At 43.3% G+C, this 24332-nt stretch overlaps 2 long non-coding RNA genes across 2 annotated transcripts; both read left to right on the plus strand.

The window, feature by feature from the left end:
* On the plus strand, positions 1-9682 carry LOC138104020 (uncharacterized). Its single transcript, XR_011147918.1, has 3 exons — positions 1-231; positions 648-710; positions 3208-9682. It is a non-coding gene; the product is annotated as an uncharacterized lncRNA (long non-coding RNA).
* Positions 9683-14181: 4499 nt separating this feature from the next.
* LOC138104025 (uncharacterized) lies at positions 14182-22762 on the plus strand. The gene is made up of 3 exons (XR_011147919.1): positions 14182-14231; positions 15619-15716; positions 22707-22762. It is a non-coding gene; the product is annotated as an uncharacterized lncRNA (long non-coding RNA).
* Positions 22763-24332: the final 1570 nt, after the last annotated feature.

Below are 24332 nucleotides of genomic sequence, written 5' to 3' on the forward strand. Positions count from 1 at the left end.
TGTAAGAGAGACATGTTGTGCCTAAGGCTTAATTAACTGTTCCCTTTCACCATGAAAGCTTGCACTCATGCCTTTACTATGTCTCCTGCTTTTTAACTGAGTTCTGACTATCACCAGCTATTTAGAAACAATATCTGCCTGGGGTTTAGCCACGTCCACATGTAAGCAGCTCTTTCAGGGCTGTGATTGAAGCGAGCGGTGAACTTCAAAAGGACAACCTCATTTCACCAAGTGAGTAAGCAGAGCTTGGGCCACAGGAGGCTCTGAAGGGTGGGGTAGCTCTCAGCTATGGCAGCACTGGGAAGCCCAGAAGCCATGTAAGAGGAAGCTGAACTGCAAATAGAATTGGGGTCTGTGGCTGTGATCTGCTGGAGAGGTTTAATTAGGGCGTAGCGCTGTGGAAAACACTCACTTCTGGGAGTTTTTGTATTTGCAAAGTGAATATACCAGAGAAATCCTATGCAATGACTGTTTCCATATTTATCTTGAAAACTTGACCTTTCATTGCTGCTTTCTGCCCCACTGGTCCTCTTGGGTGGCACACAGAGGTCCAGCTGGTCTCGATGAATTAATTTCCCCTCCCTCAGATTTTCCCTGGCTGTTGCTGCAGCTGGTAGCTCATACAACTGTTTCTGCTTTATCACCAGAAGCTTTCAAGGAAGCCAGCTTGCTGAGACCTGGATTTCTGACAGAGAAGAAAAAATTTGAAGGTAGGAACCGCTTTTTAAAAAAATCTTTGAGTAGTGAAACAAGTAGGGTCAGAAAGGCATCCACCTTCTTTTTTTTCCATGTGAAGATTATCTCTGAACACAGGAGCTGATACAATCAGTGGATCCAAGTGGGGCAAAAACACAGACAGGTTTCTCCATGCTCACACATCCATGCCCAAGGAGGGCTGGTCATGCTTATGGCTGCCATCTGAACCCAGGGGCTGCATATTCCTGAAGGGCTTTTTGTGGCAACACCCATTTAAAGAGATCTAGCTGTCTTCTCCTCCTAACACCTTGGGGTTTTAGCCTGCATCAGTCCTCTGTTGGGGTTCAAAACTCGGCTCTCTAACCCATCATGCTTGTGCTGCAGAGGAGGTGGTGGTTGTGCTGAGGTGCAGCTGAAGGAAGGAATGGCTCCACGAGGACAAGCATTGCTAGTGAGGAACCTGAATCAGGAGATGGTGGCCTCAGACTTCTGTCCAGAGTTAAATTGCACAGGCTGTAGAAATAAAGCCACGGCGCTGGGTCTTTTCCCCCAATGACCCCCAGTGCCATGCCCTTCCTCAACAGGGGGGCTCTGAGGCCAGGGACACCCCCCTGTTTACATCACTGGGTTATGGAGCTCTGCTCACAGCAATCCAAAACACAAATAAGCAGGGCCTGAGATGGTCTGACCTCATTAACACCTGTGTTTTCCCTCTTGATATCACTAATAAAACAGCTCTTGAGCTGGCATATATAAGAACACTTCCATTATTTTGGGCAGTGCAGGGTTTTCTTAGGATATGGATGTCTGAATAGCGAGAAAAGGCACACAGTCACGTTTGTTCCTGCTGATTCTGGACTAGGCTATGTCCATCTACTTCCATGGTCATATTTTCAGTGACAAGCACAATTACCACCATTGATTCATTGGTGTATCACTAGCAGCAATAAAAGAGGTGGGTGCTCAGAGAGGATGCTAGGTTCTCTTTCTCCACACAAGTTATCCTGCTGGATATCCCTTGTCCTTTCACATTGCTTTATCTGCCATAAAACAAAAGCAACAGCTAAATATTGCAGCTTTCTGAAGGTACATGGATATGGCTCCTCCAGTGCCTCACCTAGCTATAAAACTGCTGACCCAGCAAGAGGAGCAAGGCCACATCTGATTATGATCGGCACAGGGAGGAAAATGCTAATGGCTAAGTTTGCCTAACCCTTCTCTTAGCAAGTCTGATTTCAAGTTGTTGATAGCATTGACAAGTGGTGTGGGCAGAAATTATCTATGTTGGGTGTCTGTGTGTGACCTGTACTGTCTCAGGAAAACTTCAGCTAAAACAAGACAGTCATTTCCCCGTATCTAAGGGAAACAAGCTTTATTAGCATAAAAAGAAAACCACATCCTCTTTCATTAAGATTTTCTAACACAGCTGTGCCCTGACTTCAGACATAAAGTTAGTCTTTCTATTACCCTCTGCTCCATGCCTGTTGAGATTACAAGCCATTAAATAAAAACAAAGAGTGATGCTGTCTTGGTTCCTACGTTTCCTTCAGCACAGGCAGGCTATGTCCCCAAAGCATCCTTGAATGGAATAGAGCATTCCTGGGAATTGTTCCTCCCAGCTGTAGGATACTAGTATGTCACTGGCATTATTTTACCTGTTTTAGATATTATTGTAATTATTATATGCTGTTATATTAGTAATGATAATAATGTTAGGGAGACATTGTCCCTGATATGTTCAGGGGTTCCAGTATTTCTGTTCAAGTGTGGGATTTGGGTGTATGTTAGCAGAGGAGGTAAAAGGGTTAAAACAAAAATCAGGACCTATAGGGAAGGAATCAGTGATAGATATCTGGCACAAGAGGTTAACAAACAGGATCTGAAAAGAGAGAAGGATGCAGCTTGGGAGGAACAGCATGGCAGGATTAGGTGGCAAAACAAGAGAGGAGATTTAACCTGCCTCTGTGTGCTTTACCATCTGAGGGGTCAGTGCAGTTCATTCCCTCATCCTACAGCAGTGAGGCAGTCCAGACCCTGTCCAGCATGGCAGCCGTGCTGTCAGCCCGGGGTGCCGAGCAGAGACAGAGCAGAGCGCTGCCGGCACGTCTCCCTCGCCGCCCGGGGCGGGCCGGGCTGCGGGCTCTGGCCCGGGGCCAGCCGGAGCCTCTCCCGCAAACAGCACCCGGGCGCCACTGCGAGCTCTGGTTCCTGCTCTCTCGGGGGGCATGGCAAAAATCCGGCCCGCAGGCTTTGTCTGAAGAAAGACTGCAGGCGTTTGTACGTGCTGGTAGTTCCTGGGCCTCGTATGTCCGTCTCGTAAAACAGACCAAGGATTTTCCCAGATAAAAAAAGACATCTCTTGGCAGAGAGTCGCATCTGCAAGTACCCAGAATGAAAACATCCGGAGAGTGCTGCCTTTGAAACAAAATGCCCAAAAGCTCAAAAACACGGAGGGGAATGGAGCGTGCCATCATGGCAGCACATTCCTGTCTCCTGCCTCCTTCCTACCAGCAATCATTAACCATCCCGGGCCAGAAGCCAGCAGAGAGGCGACTCCTGAGCTGGATGCCTTCATCCCAGGAACGAGGGCAGCAGGAAGGAGAAGAGTGGTGCCTCTGCACGGCCTAGCCCTGCCGGGGCCAGGCACACTGGGGTGGTGCAGGCATTTGCTGCCCGGCACTGTGCCCATGTCCTTTTAAACTTGTTATCCCACTTTCCAGCGGGAACCCAATGCCTTCTTCACCAAAGCATAAACACAGAACAAGGGAACAACGAGTGCTCATTCACTGCACGTTTGTTTGTTTCAAGACCCAAAGTTTATATAGTTTAAAGCTTCCACATGCCACTTTCACCGGTGTCCCTGCAGCCTGGTAACTGGGATGTGACGGAGAGAAATGGATGTGGAGCACTTTAGCGTGATCTAACAGCAGAGCTATTTGATCTGGGGTTTGGCATGCACTGAAAATGCCAGCGGTTAATGGACTGTGAACATGGTGCAGCAGCTCTTTGCCTCCCTGCTGGCGCAGGAGTCAGTGCTTCATAAAGCTGAAGAGGATGCTCTCGTTTGCAGCATCTGTCCCACTGATCTAGTGACCAGCCTTGCTTTACTACTCATCTATCAATGCACAGCCAGCAATACACAGATATTTCTAGCCTTCATTTTAAAAAAACCTTCATTGAAAAATAGAAAAGTCTGTCTGGGAAGACCAACTTTGATCTCTGGTTTTGACCATTAGCCTGACTTTAAATTTCCATGTCTTTAAACATTTGGTTTAGCTCCTGCTACAGTTTTCTACCACAGTGCCTAAATTTAAAGACTATGTCTATTTTTGTCTGAAGTTTTAACATTTCCTCCACTTAGACTGAACATGCTTTATTGCATCCTCTAAACCCCAGGGACACGCCAGTGAAGAGAGAGCACTGTCAATGTGAAGAGCAGTGGTATTTTCCCAGTTTCAGACCACTCATCTGTGCCAGACTCTTACCCAGATCAGACACCATTTTTTTCTCTGCACTTAAAGCTCACCAGGGAAAGGAGGACACAAAAAACCCCCAGAAATAAAAAAAACCATCAATTCTGTAATAAGAAGACAAATCACTCTTGTCAAATGTATTTGTCTCCATAACGGGAAGAAGTACTTTTTATAGGCTTTTTATTTTAGACACGGAAAATCATGATGTATCTGTCCTCTGTGTGCAGTGCCCAACAGAAGATTGTGCCATTCACTGCATGCGTCATTTACTCTACGTGCCAGGTTTCTGCTGTTTTAATTTACTGCTGAGGGATTTCATCCTCTTCCTTTTGGGGATTGTTCAAATCAAACAGCGATTATTGTTGGCTCCTTCCATTTTAGGCTGCTACCATCACCATAACTTTTTGAGTGGCTTCGATACAAAAACCCACAACAAGAGTGAAGCTCGCAAAGAACTCAATGTAGTATCTGGTACTTTTCCTCTGCCAAAATAACTACTTGGAAGAAAGGGTTTGTTTGGTTTCTTAGGCTTTGTACAGTTACTTATTTTAGGTTGTTTTATTTAGTTTATATTTTTGTTCCTTGTACTGAGCCAAAATTTTCCTTTTCTCAAATTCACTTGGGTCCTCATGGCTATCACACTAGGACCACCGTAACCACTCCTCCTTCTTTGACACTTAGATCCTCCAAAGCTTCGTGAGTTATTATCACCATTCTCTTGTATATGTATTCTTGTCATTTGACCAAATTATACATTGGATTTGTTTAAACATTTTAAAGCATGTAATCACCAGGGAAAATCAAACATCCCTTTTGAAGGTCCTTTCTGGACTTCAGGCACCTGTTTAGGTCCCTTTATACCCCCTTTAGATCAGCCACTTCTACTTTTTGGCTTGCTATCTGCCTCTTGGCAAATGGGAGGTCAATCCCTGCCAGTCTTGGGCCGCTGACCTGACAGAGAGACCCAGTGACAGCTCTCACGACCCATTGAGTACAGAGAGGGATGAACCAGCTCAGTGCACAGCCCAGGATGAAGTGCACATTTCAGGTGCAAGAGCAGAAGAGGATCAGAGGGTGTGTGTACCCATGGCAGCAAGTGACACCGTGCACAGGAGATAGAGGAGAGCAGACTGGGAGCAATCATGTGGCTCACTTCACCCTCAGATGGGCACTTTGCTGGGGCAGAAGAGATTTAATCTTTCAGAATATCTGCATGCAGGTAGCACCATGTGAAGGTCACTACAGGACACAGCCAGAGCAGGGAGAGTGAATGTCACAACCTCTGGCACCATCAGGATAAGCCTGCCATGGAGCCAGACCAGGGTAATGTGCCCATGGAAGGCAAATGATCAAGTCAGCAAGAAGGGACTTGCAACATCTTTGGGAGAAAATTGGTAAACAGTGGCTAAACATCAGCCTATATATGCAGCAGTGAGAACAGGGGTGCTGGAGAACTGCTGACATCCACAGCAGGGGGAGCAAACATAGGGTCCCTCTACATGCCAGACCCCACTGCCCACACGTTGACAGATTTCAAAGATTAAGATGTCTGGAACATGCTGGCAGCAGAGAAGGTTGGATTTCTTCACTACAGCACAAACAGCAATAGAGATGCAGACAATGTCCAGGAAATAGATGATGCTCAAGATATAAAGTTGGACAATATTAACCTAGGAGATTCTCTGAAGACTAGGTCGCTGTGAAAAAAAGAAGCATAATCACAAAATATAGATTTAATACCTTTTTTTCTTATGTTTGGGAGAGAATCGAGTGGTTGAAAAAAATGTCAGTCACTTGACCTCTATCTTCATCTGTCACATCGTGTTTTTCTGCCAAAGAAAGTGACCTGAAAACAGTCTTTGAAATTCCAGCTCATACCTTTACTAACACACCCCAGCAGTAAAAAACATACTGAAAAATTTACCCCTGCAGGCTACTATCCTATCTGTGACAGAAACCAGGAGAAGATTATTTCCAGAAAAGTTCAAGAAAAGAATATGATAATTTGCCTACAGAAGTAATTTCTAATTGTGGGCTTTCTGAGGTTGCTCTATGGCCTGAAGCTAGTGGGATTTTATCCCTCAAACATGAAAGAGAGAATAAAAGTAACAACCTCTGATTATCCTCTTTTTCCCCCCCTCTAATCCTACTTAAGCTGACTCTTGCTCTCAATGATGGCCAGCAAAAGTCTCACAAACAACATTATTCTGTAGTAAATAAATTTCCTGTACACACCCAACATTATTCTGTAATAAACACGTCTCCTGTTACCCACTTCAAAATGCATCTCTTTTCGGGTTCATTGAGTTCTCATTCAGTATAGGAGCAATCAGGGTGCAGCAGAGCACCTCGACAGACTTCAGTATTTTCTGCTTTTCCATTATGTTCTCTTTTCTGAATTTCTCCCTGTAAACTAAATAACCACAGGGTGCTTCTGCATAGCAATATCTCCCTCCTTTTAATCATATTTGTCCTTCAATTCCAACCTACACCCTTTCTCCAGTGCAGTTTTTTTGAAATGAGATGCCCCTGATATTTCAGGCAAAGCTGCCTCCTGACATTACATACTGTCATCGCGCACATTTCTGGAAAAATCAGCTCCGTGAGAATGCTTTATCATCAGCCCCTTTAACCAGACGTTTAACCCTGACAAAGGGCTCCCTGGAAGCAGAAAGAGTTGTGGAGTGTTGGTATCCAAGATGCTGAGCAGTCCCCAGTGCTAGCAAACCGCCCCTGGGCATTTCCCTGATTTGCGTAGGCTCCATCAGGAGAGCCCTGGCCAGGAGCCCGTCACTCTTGCTACACTGCCAGCAGCTGGAAGAGATTTTGGTGTCTGACGGACAGCTCTGCCACACAAGGATATCTTTCTTTGGGAGCAAATTCATCTGCTCAGTTTCAGCGTTGTGCTGCAGCAGGGGCAGGGGAAAGTGGAAAACAGCTGCACTTGAATTTCATTCCTACTTCCTATGTTTGTACCTGTTTGTTTACCTGGGACGCTCATTCCTGGATTGGTTATTTTGTAGGAACATCAGACCTGTCTGAGAGAGGCTGCTGCTGTGCTCCCCAGGCAGCATTAAGCATTCATTCTTTTTTTTTTTTTCCTTCCATTTGATCCTTCTTTTCTCAAGCATAAATCAGAATACTCTAATTTCTCTCCAGAGCTTTTCCCTCCACTGTTTTTAATATATATATTTAAATCACATTTTAAAATGTTTCTTATCACAATTGTAAATCTTGTTATTGAGGCTGGAAGGCTGAATGTTATGTTAACAAGCCTTACCCAGACTAGGGAGAGATTTGGAAATACTGGGTGTGTTAGCTGGGTAAACAGAAAAAGGTAAACTGAGGCAGAAGATGAGGCTGCAGTCATTTTGGTGAATATCAGCGTATTCTGACATTGTGTTGCACAATTTCCCCGTGGTCCATCTTTTCTGGGCACTGCCAAAATCGTGCTCCAGAGACCATTTAATGCAGCTAAGCTGTGCAAAGGTGATTGGTCAGATCAAAATGCCAAAGGAACTCTTTCCCAGTGGATGGTGATTATTTTCCTCTACTATTTTCTGCCTTTGCAGTCTGTTTGCTTTGAAGCCTGTGAGGTCATGGCAGTGTCCAGTTTTACTGAGCCTCTTGGACAGCACACTCTCTGTCCAGCACCTCTCCCAGAGAGTGGGACCCACAAGGCAACTCCCCCAAGCTCTGAAAATAGCTCTGAACTTTCCCAGCCTCTGCATGTGTTCCTTGGAACCGCAGCCCTGCTGGATGAGTCAGCTCTCGCAGGGTGACATCGCAGCTGAAATCAGACCTGGGCTTTGCAAAGAGAAATCCAAAGATCCTCTTGTTGCTTCATGGGAAACATCTAAATGAAGTAAAGATGAGCGTGTCACACACTTCCTCTCCCCATGCTGATTACTCACTACTCTGGGGAACCCCCAGGGTTGTGTGGGGATCAAATCTCCTCTTTCCAAATCCTTCAGCTGCACCTTCTCTGGCAATGAAAGATGGAGAACATAACTCCTTCGAAAGCAGACTGTGGAGTCAGAACAGCAGCTGGGAAGCAATACAGTCCTGATGAGGATGTGCCAAACCAGAGTGGGCTCCAGCATCTCTTTTTTCCAGCAAGCTGCTGGAAAAGGAGGCTCTATCTGAAAGACTGGTCTGGCACCAGAAAACCTTTCCCAGCTTTCTCAACTGTTTGGTTGTCACAACCTCTTGCTGCACTCCATACGCCTCTGTGGAAGGGATAAAATGACTTCTGCAAATGTCATGATAGGTGTAGAACGACCGGGATGTAAAAGCAGACACAGATCTTTTCTCCAGTTAGTTGCACAATTCTATCACTGGGATATTACCAATACACAGTCTCCATGGTTCAATTCATCATGATTTAGTCTGAAAACTGAATGGCAAGACAGACCCTTTAAATGTAATGGTCTTTTGAGAAAATTATCTCTTCTGTGGTCTTGCTTAAAAATAAAAGGCTAGGAAAAGGGTACTCAGTCTAAGTTGCCTCAGACGTTTCCACAGCTCTTTCAAATCCAGTGTAATGAAATCTGTTGCCAGGTAAATAAAACCAGTGTGGAAACACTTACTCTTGCTCCTTACTGGGACATGAGTGGCTTTGCACTCTTCTAAACGCAGATGTGAAGATGACTTTCTTGGCTCTTGAATAGAGGAAAGAACTTTCAGTTGCTGTCAGGAGAGTAACTATGGTTTCTTACTCCCAAAGATTGGAAATGCTCACTCCTTACCCTGTAATTTTCTTATCCTTGTTTGGTTGATAGCTGTGCCTGTCTTCCTTATGCAGCTTTTTGATCAAATTGCTGTAATTTAGCAATCACTTCACAGGTGGCAGAGACTGTAGACTCCTCTCTGTTCTTTGAAGTTCCTACTTTCTATTACAAGTCATTGCATTGTGACCATATAGATCCCAAACATTTTGCAGTTGGAGGCCAGAGTCACAAGACCTGGTAGATCAGAATTTTACCCAAGATGGCAGTGCAACATGGAAGGAAGAGGCCTCCAGAAGATCCTTCCTAATGCCTTATCTATTCAGTGTGCAGATGAATAGATCAGTAGCACAAGCTGTGATATAATGTATGTTAGAAAGGTTATACTTGTAACATCTGAAAAAACATTTCCCCTCAAGCTGAAAGGGAAGGTCAGTGTCAGATTAGTGCTTTTGTGTGTCACTGTCTGTCGCTATGGCACTGTGGGAACAGACCTGGGAGGCAATGAACCAATATTAGGAAGTCAGTCCAGGGGAATGGGCAGGAAATGGAGCTTAGGGACCCATGACAAACTCCCCTGCTGCATAGTTCTCCTCTGATTTTGGGAAAGTTGCATGCACTGCTGGTGAGTCACAGGCACCCAGACGATGTGAGTTTGGCTCCATCTAAGGGAAGCAGTGAAATACTACAAAGCCCCAGAAACGAGTTGGTGTCTGTTCCAGTCCTTTCGAGCCAAAAGATGATGGCCAACCTTCACCTCCTCTCATAAACCACAATGTAGCTTTATCCCTGCACTTTTAAACCGATGAGTTTGTAAACTGTGCTATTTACTACGGTAAATGCTTTTCTATCTATGTGGATCACAATTTGGAAGTCAGCCTCAGGTTAATGATTAATGTATTCTTTGATAGAAGACACTAATTATTAACCCTGGACTCTGATACTAATCCACACACTTTTTTACGAGCACTTACGCTTCCCCAAACAATTTCTTTATTGGAAATTCTCGCACTTGATATTTGCCTAAAGTACATACTTTTAAAAAGGAATTCAGTTTCCTTTGCTCTGTTTTTCCTTTATGTTACTCTTTCTTTGAGCAGCTGAGCAGGCAAAATCCTCTTTTCTTGTAAAGGGCACATAGGAAGGTAAATTCCTTGCCCAGAAAAGCTTAGATTAATAGAAATACGTTGGCATTTACCAAACTGAAACTGCTGACCCATTTCAAAACAGAAAATCCTTAGTAAGATAGGAAAATGAGTGTCTCTAACATTTTGAACAGTCTTATGAACTACCTCGCTAAGATGTTTATGTCCTTGCCCAACTCCTTTCTCAAGAGACACTTATACTGTAGGGATTATAGGATAGAAACCAACCACTGATGTGCAGGTCATGGAAACTAAGAATGAAACCATGTAAAGAGCAGGATTCCGTTTAAAAAGTGAAAGCAACTGTCCTCACTGAAGGCAAGGAGTCTTGTAAGGCACTTTTTCCAGTTGTCTCTTGCTTGTCAGGACTTGATTAAACAAAGCTGAGAACACACCATCTCCTACTAGTTTTACAATGCAACCCTGAAGTCAACTTTAAAGCTCTCCTGACACAGCAGGACTGTGGCACCACCGCTGGGAGGGTTGCAGCAGCTGCCTGCTCAGAGCTGGACCATTCACCGCCCTCTGCTTTCCATTAGGGGCCCAATCTTCAGTGTCTACAGCCTACTCCTCCTCCTGCGTACCCAAACGCATGCCTGAACTCCAGTACTTCTTCATCCTCCTATTCCTTTCCCTGCCCAGCCTTGTCTGGCACACCCTCCTCCTCAACCTCTGCCCTGCAGCCTGTGAGGGAATTGCAGGCTCTGGCTCGAGGCCAGACAGGGAAGCTGACCTGATCAAGTGATGGACAGTGCTTGGTGCGGTGGAAGGGCTCCTCCAGCCCTGATACAGGCAGTACTGGCCCAGCACAATCCATCTACGTGCAAGTGCTCACCAGAGGTGCTGGGGTAGAGGTGCTGCAGGGGTGGCTTCCTTTGAGCCCAGGTCAGTGTCTTGCAGGAGCCTGGCCACAACAGCTGGGTGTACAGGCTCTGCTGAGCCCAGGGCTGGCAATCATCCCTGTTTGGCCAGCTGCCTCTGGAAGGAGCTTCCCCAGAGCCCTGGGAAGTCCCTGCACGCTCTTGCTTGTGTGTACACACACGCACGCGCGTGAGCACCTGCTGCTGTGGTCTGTGCAAACCACTGGAAAACCTGGGATCTTGCTGAGCTGCTAAGATGCATGTTACCAGTCAGAAGCCAAGATAGCAGAATTCATTACTCCCCCAAAAATGAAGCTGGACCAGTTATCTGTGCCAACAAGGTTCTTTCTCCATCAGGAGACAATTTGTCCATCAGCCTAATGCCAGGGCACTGTTAGGCATGTTCTGAGTTGTTGGGTCATTAAGGTTTCTGTAATAGCTTGTGGTTTTAAGCAGAGTCATTTTTAGATGGCTGAAGGCCATCCAGACTTTAATGTTAAGCACAACATAGAGCCATTTTAAGAACTTTATCTTTAGAAACACTCTTAGGGACACCCTTTACTTTATTCTCTTTTGAATTTTTCCCCTCCATTCTTACTTGCTTTTCTTTAAAGAGGAAGGAAATCCAAATGCAGAAGTGAATGTAATGCTAAGTCAATGATGACTAAGACATCAGGTCAGGAAAATCAAATATTTCTGTGCAAGATTCCTAGCTTAGTTGTTCATGGTAGGTGCCCAGAAGTAACTTAATTTTGTGATTATGAAATGGAGTTCAGAACTGCACTTAGAATCAGTCTCACTGTAATGGTATTGAATTCTATTGCATTCTGTTATACTTCACTGGTGCCTTCTTTGTTCAGTGTAAACTTTCATCTAACATTAAATCAAATGGAAGTAATTTAAGAGACTTGATTCGCTGTCTTTACCAATACTGCAGATGTTCTCATGCATTTGTTAATAAAATGTGAATTTAGTTAATTCATTATGAGTCTTAAGGAAATTGAAAGCTACTGAAAATAACTAGGCCTTCAAAACTAAACCAAAAAATATAGCTTGCATGTAACTTGTTCTTCACTTGTCCCTGTTCCTGGTGGAAACAAAAATATTTTAGGGAAAAGCAGAATTATTTCTTTATGGTTTCCCCTACTGTATATTTATCAAGGCCTATAAACACCTTTGAGGACTTATAAAAGCATAGTAGTACCTACTGAAAGCAATCTGTAACACACAGAGTTTGTAAATCAGTAGAGACCTTAGTGACCCATTGGTAGTGACCAGTGAAACCTACAGAGAGAAATGAGGAGAAATGCTTCCATCTCTTAAATGTTCATCTGTTTGAAGGCAGATACAGTGAGCAGGACTCCAGCTTGTGAACTGGAAATACGGGCAGAGCTGTGAGCTTTGCCAGTTTGTGGTATGCCCTTGGACACATCATCTGTCCTCCCCTGTTCTGTAAACAGATCTATTAACAAGTCTCCTAAGCAAATGATTTCAAGAATGAGCCACACACCATTGTTGCTAAAATTGGCAATGCAGAACAGGAAGACATCTATGCTCTCTCATTCACTTGGACCATTTGTCTCAGACCCCTAAAGAGCTGTTAGAAAACATGGGAGAAAGGAAGGTGAATATTCATGTTTGTCATTAAACATGAAACTCCCAGAATTACCATCATGCATGGGAATGTTTTGTGTTTTTGACTCTATTGTTCCACTAAACTACCTCTGGAGGGCTAACCCTGTCAAACAGCAGGGAGAAGAATTATGTTACTTTGAAGATTTATGTGCATAGCCAAAGCTGAACTGGATCCCTGGGAATGAAAAGCAAAAAGCTGTAAATGTCAGGATTGAAAACTAGGGCAAGATAGTGGCTGACTGGCAGTAACTGGCTAAGAATTTGGTTCTTCTTAACATACTTGTAACATCAAGCTTCTTATCATGAAGTTCACAGATTAATTGTACACGGCACAAACATTTTTTCCTAACTACTTCACATACATTGCTTTGCAGTTATATCATGTCCTCCAGTTCTCTGACTATATGAGAGAATAAGGAAAGGCCAATGACGCCTTCTTTATATCACTTGTTATTGTATACCTCGCTCTTTTCTTTGTTTTGAAAGGTGATCCTGACTTTTTCAGCTTCACAGTTCGAGACAATCCTTCATGGAGCATTGTTACAGTCTCTGTCATGACTCACGTCCTTTTGAGATACAGTAAGCAGGAGTGAGAACATCACTGCAGGTGAAGTGCACTGACTATTTATAACGATACTATAACACTCCAGCTATGGTCCTCTGCCCTCCTCTTCAGGGATGCCATCATTCTTCTATTTTCTGCACAACCTCACCCCAGTTAACCGAAGTTTTCATTATGACATTTCACCCACTTGCACCCACTTGCATTTATTTTCCTGGCTTTGTACCACATCAAGAACCTTCATGCCTCTCCAAGAGAAGGACCAGACCACCCTGTGAGGCATCCTCCAGTTCAGTCACAGTTCAGGCAGCGAGAGCAACACAGTTCTCACTCTTGGTTGCTCCGTGATTTTGAGACTCAGGGACCCCTGAAACCGCTTTTCACACATGAAAGTGTGGAAAAGTTGGAGAGGCATTTCACTCGAAGATTTCAGCTGGCCAATCCCTAATTTCCAGTAAACTTGTTTCACTGAATATTATCTTCCAATTTAGGATTGCGACAGTCCGGCGATAAAGCTGAACAATCACCATCCTGCCGCATTTAGCTTCCTGCACTTAAGATCCAGCCTCTGTCGGGAACCCCCCACTCCCATCCCAAGGATTAGGGGTGGGCGGTGCTGGGCGAAAGCATGGGACAAAGGAAGGTAAATATTCCCGACTTGTCATTAAACCTGAAGCTCCCAGAACTGCCATCGCGCACGGGATGTTCCCTGTTCTCCACGCCCCGAGCTCACTAGCACACCGCCACACCCCACCGCGCCCATAAGGGCGGCGCGGCGCCTTTAATGCCGGGGCCCCGCCTCTCCCCGCCCAGCAGCCAGCCCGCCCCCTCCGTCCGTCCCTCCCGCGATGACCTCACCTCTGCCTTCCGATGGGCTGTGCGCCCCGTCAGTCAGGCCGTGCCCGCCCCTCGCTCCCGTTAGCTTCCCCAGGTGCTCGCGGGCCATTGGCCCCTTCCCGCGCCGCTCACCAGCGCCTCTGCGCTCTGACGGGCGGCTCCGGCGGGGGGCGGGCGCTTCCGCGGTTGCGAGGCGCCGGCCGGCGGTGGCGCGGCCGGGCTGCGGGAGCGGGGGCGGCGCCTTCTCCGGCGGGGACGGGCACGGGCGGGCTCGGGCGAGATGGAGCCGTGACCAGGTGAGTGCGGAGCTCTGGCTCGGCCGGGACCTGCGAGGCGGCCTCGGGGATCGCCAGCGGCAGGGAGAGGGAGGGTGGGCGCGGGCCCGCCCCGAGGGGCCTCCCCGCGCTGGGGCACGGCCGCTCCCCGCGGGCGAGGGGCGGCTGCGCCCCCTCCGGAGCCCCCGCGCTGTGTCCCCGCTGCCCCGGCGCGCTCTGCGCCTCTGCCCGCCCCTCCTCGCCCTCACGCCTGGGAAGGGTCCCGGGCGCCTCGCGGTCAGCGGGTCGGTGGGGGGTGGTTTTGGGGAGCTCTTTCCGGCGTTCGAGGCCGGGCAATGCTGACAGGGGTTCTCGAGGGTTTGGGCAGCAGCGGCCGCCTTCTCCTGCCATCTTCACTGGGCTCTCTTGAACGGGGTTGATTTTCCCCGCTGGGAAGATGCTTGTCCGTGCTGTGGCTGGGTGCTCATTTGAGGTTACATCCGTGTGTCCCAGCTGTTTGTCTTCCTCTCTGTGACTGTAAAATCTTGTATCAAAGAGGACTGTAATTTCACGTCGTCCCTGATCACGGATGAAAACTTATAATTCTATGTGTGTGTCAGTGGAAATAACCCACCCGAGAGCTTTATGATCTGGATCTGTGTAGCCTTATGCTGCATCATGCAAACTTTGTGTGCATACGGTTCTGTGTGATTCTGTTTTACCAGATGAGCCTTGAGTGAACTGAATAAAGGGTTGCAGGTTTGCTGCTAGCAGTTCCTTTCTGGTATCGTTTGTCCAGACAGTATCAGGGCCCGTCCTGTGAAACTGCATTTTAATCTCCCATCCATAGAAAATACATTTTGAAGACATTAAAAATGTTTCTGTTTAAGTCTCTAGCTTCTTTTCTGTGTCTTGGAACCCAAAATGTGCTTTTTGTTTCTTGGTAGGAGCTGAAGACACAGCTCTGAATATTTGAAAAATACAAAATGTAGCTATTCTGGGTTGAATGGGTCTATCCCAATATTCTGTCTTTATTTTAAATTTGCATTTGACATCAGGGCTAGTCGTGGCATAGCTGACTTACTGGAAGTATGTTTTCTACTTGTGTGTTGTTTTTCAGGTAAAAATACAAATGAACTTCCACCACTGATTTCAAAATACATCTTCTGCTTGCACAAAATCCCTCACTGGGTTTCTGTAAAGACACTGTCAAACTGGTGGAAGTGTAATGCCTTTAGATCTTCATCAGTATTTCCAAAAATATTTCAATCATTACTGAATATGAAATGGAAGGGACACCCATTTGTTCCCATTTGCTGCAGTGATTTAATGAGTGATCTAATAGTTGTGATTAAATGGAATCTAATAATAGAATTTAAAATAAGTGTATGATCTGAAGCTGACTGTGAACTCCTTTTCTTTTCTTTAGATTTGTGCTTTCTGCTGAAAGGAGAAAAAGAGTTGGGGCTAAAAGCAAATGCCTTAAGCTTTCCACAAGTAGGCAAATTTGCCCTTCTTAATTACCAGGTATTAGCTTACTGAGCCCTTTCCAGTCCTTTCTCAGTTAAATTTAGAAACCAAATGTGATTTCAGAAAAAGAGTGAAATATTGCCAGTTATAGCTTCTTGAGCATCATACTGTTCTGTAGAAAATGTAAGCAATTTGCTGGTTCCAACAGTTGTGGAAGCAGCTTTAATTTCTGTTTAATTAAGGCCATCCACTCCTATGATCATGTGGGAGAAGGCTCCCAAATCTTCAGGCAACAAGCAGATCATGAAATAAAATGCAAAGAAAGGGAGTACAGAAGACGTTTTGACATAGAACTAAGAGAATGTGGCATTTTTCCAAAAGCAGTCTTTAATTTTTCCTCCTCTTGAATATGAGATAATGGGAAACTCTTAGGTTTGAGGAGGAGTGCTTGCTTGCTTGTGGTTTTTTTTTTAACTATGACTTCTACTGGCATGGCAAAGCAGCAGCAATTTTCACAGACTTTTGTACTTGAACCTCCAGGTGAAATGTACATTCAGGCAATCAAAGTACCCCTTAATTTAACGATGATGATGATAATAGCAATAACATGGCAATCCCTACTGGATTTCCTTCACTGTTGAGCCATGATTAAATTCCTGTATGGTATTTGATGGAGAAAACAGCAGCTGTACTAGAGAAGTATCAGAACAAAAAAGGTTTGCATGCTGGAGAAGAAAGCAGATAAATTCTTAGGATGTGTCAAAACATTATCACAAGATTAATTGTTGCACTCATTTGGAATGTGCAGAGTGTCTCCTTATATGCTTTTTACCTCAAAAGCACAATTTATAGCAACTCCAGCAGTCTTCTGTCTTTAGTCTCTATACTCAGCTGTCCTTCCTGTGTTGTAGATAATAAAATTGGACTATCTCAATGTCTGTTTACTTACTGATAACTCAGTATTGTGATTAAGATTCCTTGTGAAGAGTACAGTTGATTTCTTCCATGTAAAAAGTGGTAATAATTAACAAACCATATTACAGTTATATTATAGTTATACAGGACTCTTCCTTTAAAGTTTTTTTGTTTTTTTTTTTTTTTATTCAGTTGTGTCCTGAGGGTCAATGTCTTTTCCTGAGAAACTGTTGGAGAGGAAGCAGAAAAAGCAATTGTTCAGCGGTCTCAAACTGTCAGACACCTACTCTGGGAAAGCCAAATCTAATTATTTCCTGTTGGACATATTGCTGAACTGAGACTGCAAAGAGAGGATGTGGTTACACAGGCATTTCTTTTAGTGGTGGGGCTGTCTTAAACAGCTCATATTCCCATGAGCCTTTTTTCCCCTCCCCACCTGGTGTTGTCACCTCTGTAGTGAGGTGGAGTCTATGGAGCTACATGCTAGGCCAGGTTAGAGACCTGATTTTTAATCTGGGCGTGTTCTATTCCTCTCCCCCTCAGACCCCCCAGATAAAAGATGTGGGAGAGCTGCAGGAATGCATAGCTGGAGTGGAGGAGCAGATCACTAAGAGCTACAGCTGAAAGGAACTGTAGTTTAAAACTGTTCCTGTGGTTCTTCTTTTATGTGTGGGTGTCAGATGAAATGGATGAGTTTGTGTGAATTCAGAAACTGATTTGTCAAATACTCTGTTCAGTTCTTCAGGGATACTGTGTGTGTGGTTAATGTGTATGTTTTACCTTCCAACCTTTGAATGCTTTCTAGAGTGCAAATGCTGTTAAGTGTCTTCTTCAGGGGAAGTGAATGGCATTGGGGTGAGGACAGTTTTCATTACCAGTCTTAGATGTGCCACATTGGTCAGTCAGCACCTTCAGATTTTTAAATGTGGGTTGTCCTTGCAGAGGCCAAACAGTGCATGCAGTTTATACAGAATCTGCCCTCAGTTTTATACTCTGTTTTAAGATGTGAAGAAACAAGGCTGCTAACAGTATTTTACTTCATTTGATCCTTTCCTATTTCTTATTCAAGATACTTATTTTCCACACAGATAAATTTTTGAATTTGTCACTGATTGAGGTAATGTAATTGTTTAAATTAGTTTGGTTTATATTTCAGAAATTGATGTAATGAATTTGGTTTGTGCAGCGTCCCTTTCCCTTTCACTCCCCCATTTTCTTGTGTGTGTGCAGCATCATTATTCTTGTGTGAAGAAATCTTTTGGATTTAGGCACACAGCCATATTGATAACATCTCTGTAAGAAGGTGAAATGTAACACAGAGTCACAAGTATTTTTAAATCTTGAAAGCTAAAGGCTGAGCTTTTAATTGGAGATTTCTTTTGCACCTTAACCTCATGCCATCCATCTGCTTTTGCTCTTCTACTACAAACTACAGTGTCAACTCCTTCTGCTTATCCTTCTTAATTTACTTGTGCTCCTATTTCAGCTTGTTTGGGCCCTGCTGATCCAGAAAAGCAGGGTTTGTGTGGAGCACAGCAGAGGAAGCAGGGTAGCTGCTGCTGCATGTGCCAGCATGTTACTTGTTAACAGCTGATCACTGGGGGCTGCCTTTTTGGCACTGAAAGAAAAACTTTCTCCTGGACATGGTCAGCAGTTGCTGCTGCTCTTGTCTCTGCTTGCCATGGGTGCATATTGAAATGTGTATGTACCACAGTGCAGGGGCCCTGGCATAAGCAGTGCAGAAATTTCCCTATTTTGCCATCTTCTAGTGAGGCAAATAAATGTGCTGACTACACATCATCTTCAGAGTATCTTCGTGTTAGGGGAACAGGAGACTGAAATGATACGTCTAGTTTTGTGAAATTATTTTTGTTCTGGGACAGTCTACATCACAGATTGTTTCAACCTCAAATTAATGTTTCCGGTAATATATGGCAATTACAACTAGTTATAGACACACTAGGGAGGGGATGTGGGGTTCCTTGAGTCCTACCCTTCCCGTGGTTTAGTGGAGCACTGAGGATATGTCTTCATTGCACGACTGGTCCATATGGTTGACACCCTGTTTAGGCTTACTAGGATGAGATCATCCTTTACACACAAAGATACCCATGTTATGATGAACTCATTCGCTCTGCAAATGTTTACATGTGTGATGGTACAGCTCTGAGCAAAGATGAGACAGGATTCACTTTCTGTCAATTACAGGGAAGCTTTTCCTCCTTCAGAAAAAGTTTTGGAAAAAAACTTTGAAAGACTCTACTTGAATGATTTTCTTAAAAAAAAAAATTACTGCTATTTTTGCCCTCCCTAGTGATCTTTATAGCAATATAATTCCCAGCAGAATGTGATTACAGTCCACACTGTAACTTAATTTCTATTCCACTGTGTAAGATGGACCCGCACCCAGATGAGAGTTTTCTCTGAGTGACTGGTAGGGCCATGTTAATATTAGGCCTAATATAACTGTCCAAAATTTGCTCTCATATGTCCTGTTGGACATGATTTACAGGAGCAGATCACTTGAGTCTGAATCTTTTCAAAGCCTCCATGTGAGGGACAGTCTGGGTGTTGGAAGGATGGGATATGAATTCTGCCTTGCCATGTTCTGAGCAGACTTACGAGTCATGTCAGTGAGTTTCTGTGTTGTTCAGACGCGCTGAAACTCCCAAGTCACCAGTGAAGGCAATAAGCCGTTGTAATCACTGGAATAGCAGCCATTTGGCTTGAACATGTAAACACTGACATATAAACTTTTCCATTGGATGGAGAAGTTTATCAGCAAGATGAGACTTCTGCATTTCTTAGAGATGACACTATTTTTTCTTCAGAAAATCTAGGACAGTAGAGTTCTGCCTGCATGGACTGTAGTGAGAGGAAAAAGGAGTGTTGGAGGAATGTTTTGATTGTGCTGTGAGGAAAGAATAGCAAAAGCAGTTTAACTGTGGAATTTTGCCAGGAAATGTTTCAGTTATCAGATTAATCTTTGCTCACTCACTGCAGCATAGAAGGAGCAGTAAAGAGCTTGTCTTCCATTACAGTTGTAAGGCTGTTCTGCTAAATATTTGTGAAGTTTGACTTGTTAATTTTGAAGGCAGGGTGTGTCTGGGTTTTCTGTTGTTTCGTTTTGAAGCTGGATTGAAATTCCATGGAGTGAGTGAATAAGGTTAACGATAGGAATATATTATACCTGCAGCATCTCTTAGCTTAATAGCACACACATTAGAAAAAAAATTGACAACTGTTCATGCCTATTGCAAGCCAGTTATCTCCTATTTGGGGTTCAGATCACTAAGCAGTAAATTGCAGGATGCAATACTTTAACTATCTCAGATTGAGCAGGAACTTTGTTGGCAAATGGGACTGAACATTTTAAAGTCGACCTTTTATTGGCCAGAGTATCTGGAATAAAACTTGAGTTCTTAGTAGAGAAAGTAAGAAAAATGTCCGATGTCCAGAAGGATGAGTTCTGCATGGGAGAACGAGGATCTCTAGGCACCTGAGAAGGCTAATGGAAGTTTTGGAAAGTCAGGAGAAGTAAATAAGTTAAGGCAAGAAAGTTGTTGCAATAATTTGTCCTGTTTTCTGAAGTGCGTGTTTGCATGTTCACATATACGAGCACCTTATTTTCTGAAAGAAAGTGCTAAGTTTTTGAAAAGAGGCCAAAAATCAGTGTATGTGTGTACCATATTGTGCCAGGTGAGATGTCTGTCCAGGCTGGTGTTTTGTGTTGGCTGGTCGTTGACTATGAATGCCTTGGAAGGGATGTAGAACTGCGGTGTAAAGAGAGATTCCTCCCCTTCTGCTTCACCCTCCCATCTGATTAGGGATAGCCTGATACATTCTTCAGACCTGGGGTATTCAGCAGTTTGAAGTTTTCTGGAAAAAAAAAGCACTGAAGAAAATACAAAGATTCTTTTGACTGGTTATGGGGTTTTGCTTCTGTAAAAAATTCGCAGATTCCCTTTACCAGGATAGGCAGATCAGGAAAAGACTCAGTGCTGGACCTGCCTTGAGTCAATTGAGATTCTGGAGAACATGGATCTTAAGTGCTGGAAACTAAATGCAGCAGCATGGTGATTGTTCAGCTTTATCAGTGCTGTTGCAATCTTAAATTGGAGGATAATATTCAGTGAACCAAGATTACTGGAAATTAGGGATTGGCCAACAGAAATCTTCAAATGAAATGCATTGCTAACTTCTCCACACTTTCATGTGTGAAAAGTGGTTTCAGGGATATCTGAGTCTCCAAAAAAAAAAATATCCCGAAGGAACAGCAAACTAAAAAATAAAAATCCCACTGAAAACCAAGCTATGCCAAAAACTTGCAGTGAAGTCAAGATTTAATATGTGGATAAATTTCACTCACTTATAATTTGTGATTTAAAGAACCAACATCATCACAATTAAATTTTGATGTTATGTGCTTCATGCAGTCAGAAGAATGCTTTAGCAAAAATGTTTTGCCAGATTCTCTGGTACCTTGTTCATCGTGTTGGAGTAGCAAACTCTTAACAGGGGTTAATTGTTTACCATCTTTGTGGAAGACTTTCCTTGACTTCTTGAGGCCTTTTTGCCTTGCCTGTTAGAAAATCTAGGATCTGCAATTCTGTAAAAGGTACATTGTAAGTATATACTTCATTGCGTAGTCTTGCATCATTATTTTGTTTTAATTACAGTTGTGTCAGTTTGACTGCTTTATTAAAGAAAAGTAATTACTTATTATGGGTTCTCACATTAAATTAATTCAGTAGTTGTAAGTAATTCTAAATATTGACTTGATGACAAATACTGTAAGAGGTGGCAGAATGACTTCGTGATTCTGTGATACAGCCATGATTAATGTGCCCTGGCACATTTTATTCAGAGAAAAATAGAAATATTCTCTGTAGGGGAAGTCTCTGAAGCAGTAGTGTCCTTACTTCTTTTTTTCCATTTGTACTAGTATTGTAAATCCCTTCTCCTTCAAATTAGAGGAGTTAAGTGGAGGAGAGTTGACCAAGTACATATGCAATTCATTACCTGTAGCTCCTTCTGAACAGTGTAAACAGAATAAAATTCTTTTATTTGTTGGGGATCAGAAAACTCACATTTTGTGTTATGCTGACTATCCAAGCATTGAGCCTAATCAGTCTAATTGGTCTTATTCCTTCTGATGTTGAAGTAGTAGATAGCTTATTCTATATATGTATTTTTTTTTTAAATTTTTTTTCCTTTTCACTGGAACTATGTTAATACTCATGTCCAAAGTCCATCTGGTCTAAAGTTTGTATTTGGGGAGGTGCCTGTTTATTTTTTATTTTATCTTATTGACAAAATATCATGGCATCTCGACTGCAGTTCTGTGCTTCTGGTGGGTAGGAAGCCCTAAAGTCTGAAAAGCTCGGAGGAGGAAATGGAATGGAAACTTTGATGATGCGTATTTTTTTTTAAAGGTGGCTAAGGAAGCAGGAGTAGAAGCATGACAACTTCTGACCCTTTTTATTGCCATTTGAGGCAGCAATCTTCCAGAGCCTCTGAAGTAATTATTTTCTAGTTAGGTACTGCTAGTGTACACCTGTTAGAACTGTATTGCCAAAGAAAATGATGTGTTACTTCAGTACATTTGTGAGTTTTTAAGGTGCATGGGATGGTTCTTCTCCCCCCCCTCCAAAATGGGATTCCCATTGCTGTCTTGACAGATCTCTGTAATGTACTTTCATCTTTTCCCTGTTTTTGTGTGGATGGGTAACCTGCTGTGATAAGCTAGTTATAACTGTCTTCAAGTTCTTCAAGTTCTGTTTAAGAATGATTTCAGTACATGGATTGGAAAATTGAGTATATGATTTGGTGAATATTCTGCCTTAGTAGATCTCAAACAATGCATTCTTCAGAACTGACAAAGCAGCAGTCCTAAAATAAAAATTCTGCTTTGCAAGTAGCATGGGTGTGTGTATACCAGCGTGGCAGTCTTGATGGTATGTCAATCCAACTTCTGTAGTGTGTACCAAATGAATTAAAGATTCTGTTTAAAAAGAATCCCAGATAAAGGACTTTGTTCCTTACTCTTAAAGGAGAAAATGGGCTGTGTTTGATTTGTTTGGTTGTTTGTTTTTAAATCTCTGAGTATTTGTGTCCTGTTTTTTCTTTCAGTGTCTGGGGAGAGAGCTGCTGGCATGGAAGTGAGCTGGGTTTGTCCGTGGGAACTGTGAGTAAGGTATGTATTGTGTTCTTTTTTCTGTCTTTAGTCTGCACCTTTTGTTCTTAGGTTTTGAATTGAAAATTGCTTGTAGTCACTAAAAGTGAGGGATAGTATTGTTTAGAGATAAAATATTTTGAATTTGTTTTAGTGTCAAGTGTGACAGCTGTGCAGCAAGGACTTTATAATGTTAAAAGAGTATAAACGGCACACGTGTCCATTTTTCAGTGCTGCTGAGCAATTAGTAAGACTTGTTGTTTTAAAGAAAGAAGCAGTTGAATTTGGTATCCTATGAATTGGGTGAACACCATGTTCTTTACTCACATTGATTAGATTTCCATGTTAGGGAGCACTTGCTACTTCTTTTCAATAAACTGGTTAGCTTAAACAAGACAGCAATATTGTTCTTAGCTTCTCTATGAATCACTGAAGAAAATTCTTACCTGTTTTCAGTAGTGGGGAAATCCAAGGGTGGAAAGTCAGCTGTTGTAAGGGAAAAAGGGAACAGAATATGTAGTAAATCAATTGCTGGGCATTCCACTTAGTGAATGTCATGCTGGGTAGCTGCATTAGAAGGTGCCAATAAATGCAAAGAAATTTGAATTCTACACCCAGTGTCTGTTGATGGGGAGCAGAGACAAAACCAGTTGGTTTAATTTCTGTAGACAGTTTCATACTGTCATGACTAAAGAATGTGACTGGGGTCGGAAAACTTCTTGCAGGCTGTTTCAGGCTTTGGTTTTACACTGTACTTCACATGAGGTGACTGCAAGCTGTCATTTTTCAGTGGGCCCTGCTCTTCTGTTTTTTTTCCTCTGTTTGTTGGTTTAGGGTGGGGTTTTTTTGTATTTTTTTGTTTGTTTTCTAATGAGATCTGAGGAATCTGGTTGCATGGTTCAGGTTGCTATCACAATGGGCAAATAAGCATGTTTCAAGGTGTAGCTTTCCATCAGAACAGCAAGCTGAATTGACTTGCTCTACGGCTGCAGTGTCACTACTTGAAAGAGAGAAGGTGAGAATTTCAAACTGTGGTGAGGTGTTACAATATGGACATGCAATCTCAGTCACAGCCCGTGGTCAGACTGAATTAGATAAAATGTGAAACTACTTCCTCAGACACACAAAAGTAAGTTGCCAAAAAACCTTGCCAAAAAATCCTTAAGATTCTACAGTTTTGAAGTTTTGCCTGCTGCTTTGTGCTGCAATGAGTGTTTGTGCCAGGAACTGAACTGACTGAAATTTAACTACCTTATCTTTGTTTTAATTCTTCTTTTTCTGTGAAAAATTTATAATTAAAAAAATATTTTCTTTTATTTTAGTCTAGATTTGTTCCCTGAGCTGTCTTTCTTGCCTTGCCCAAGTCACCACTTCATTATGTCCTGTCATCCAGTTCTAGACTCAAATTTCAAGTTTTCTGTCTGAAAGCATTTCTTCTGAGGTCTTCCTTCCATGCTTGTCTTGTCCAATGACTTTCTCATCTCAGTCTGCTCTATATCCATATTCAGCAAGAGTTCCTGCATACTGTTTCAGCTGTGATTTTCCAAGTCAAAGCTCACATCTGGCTGCAGATCATCAGCATT

This window comes from Aphelocoma coerulescens, chromosome 1A, assembly GCF_041296385.1.
Source record: "Aphelocoma coerulescens isolate FSJ_1873_10779 chromosome 1A, UR_Acoe_1.0, whole genome shotgun sequence".
Taxonomy (NCBI): Eukaryota; Metazoa; Chordata; class Aves; order Passeriformes; family Corvidae; genus Aphelocoma; species Aphelocoma coerulescens.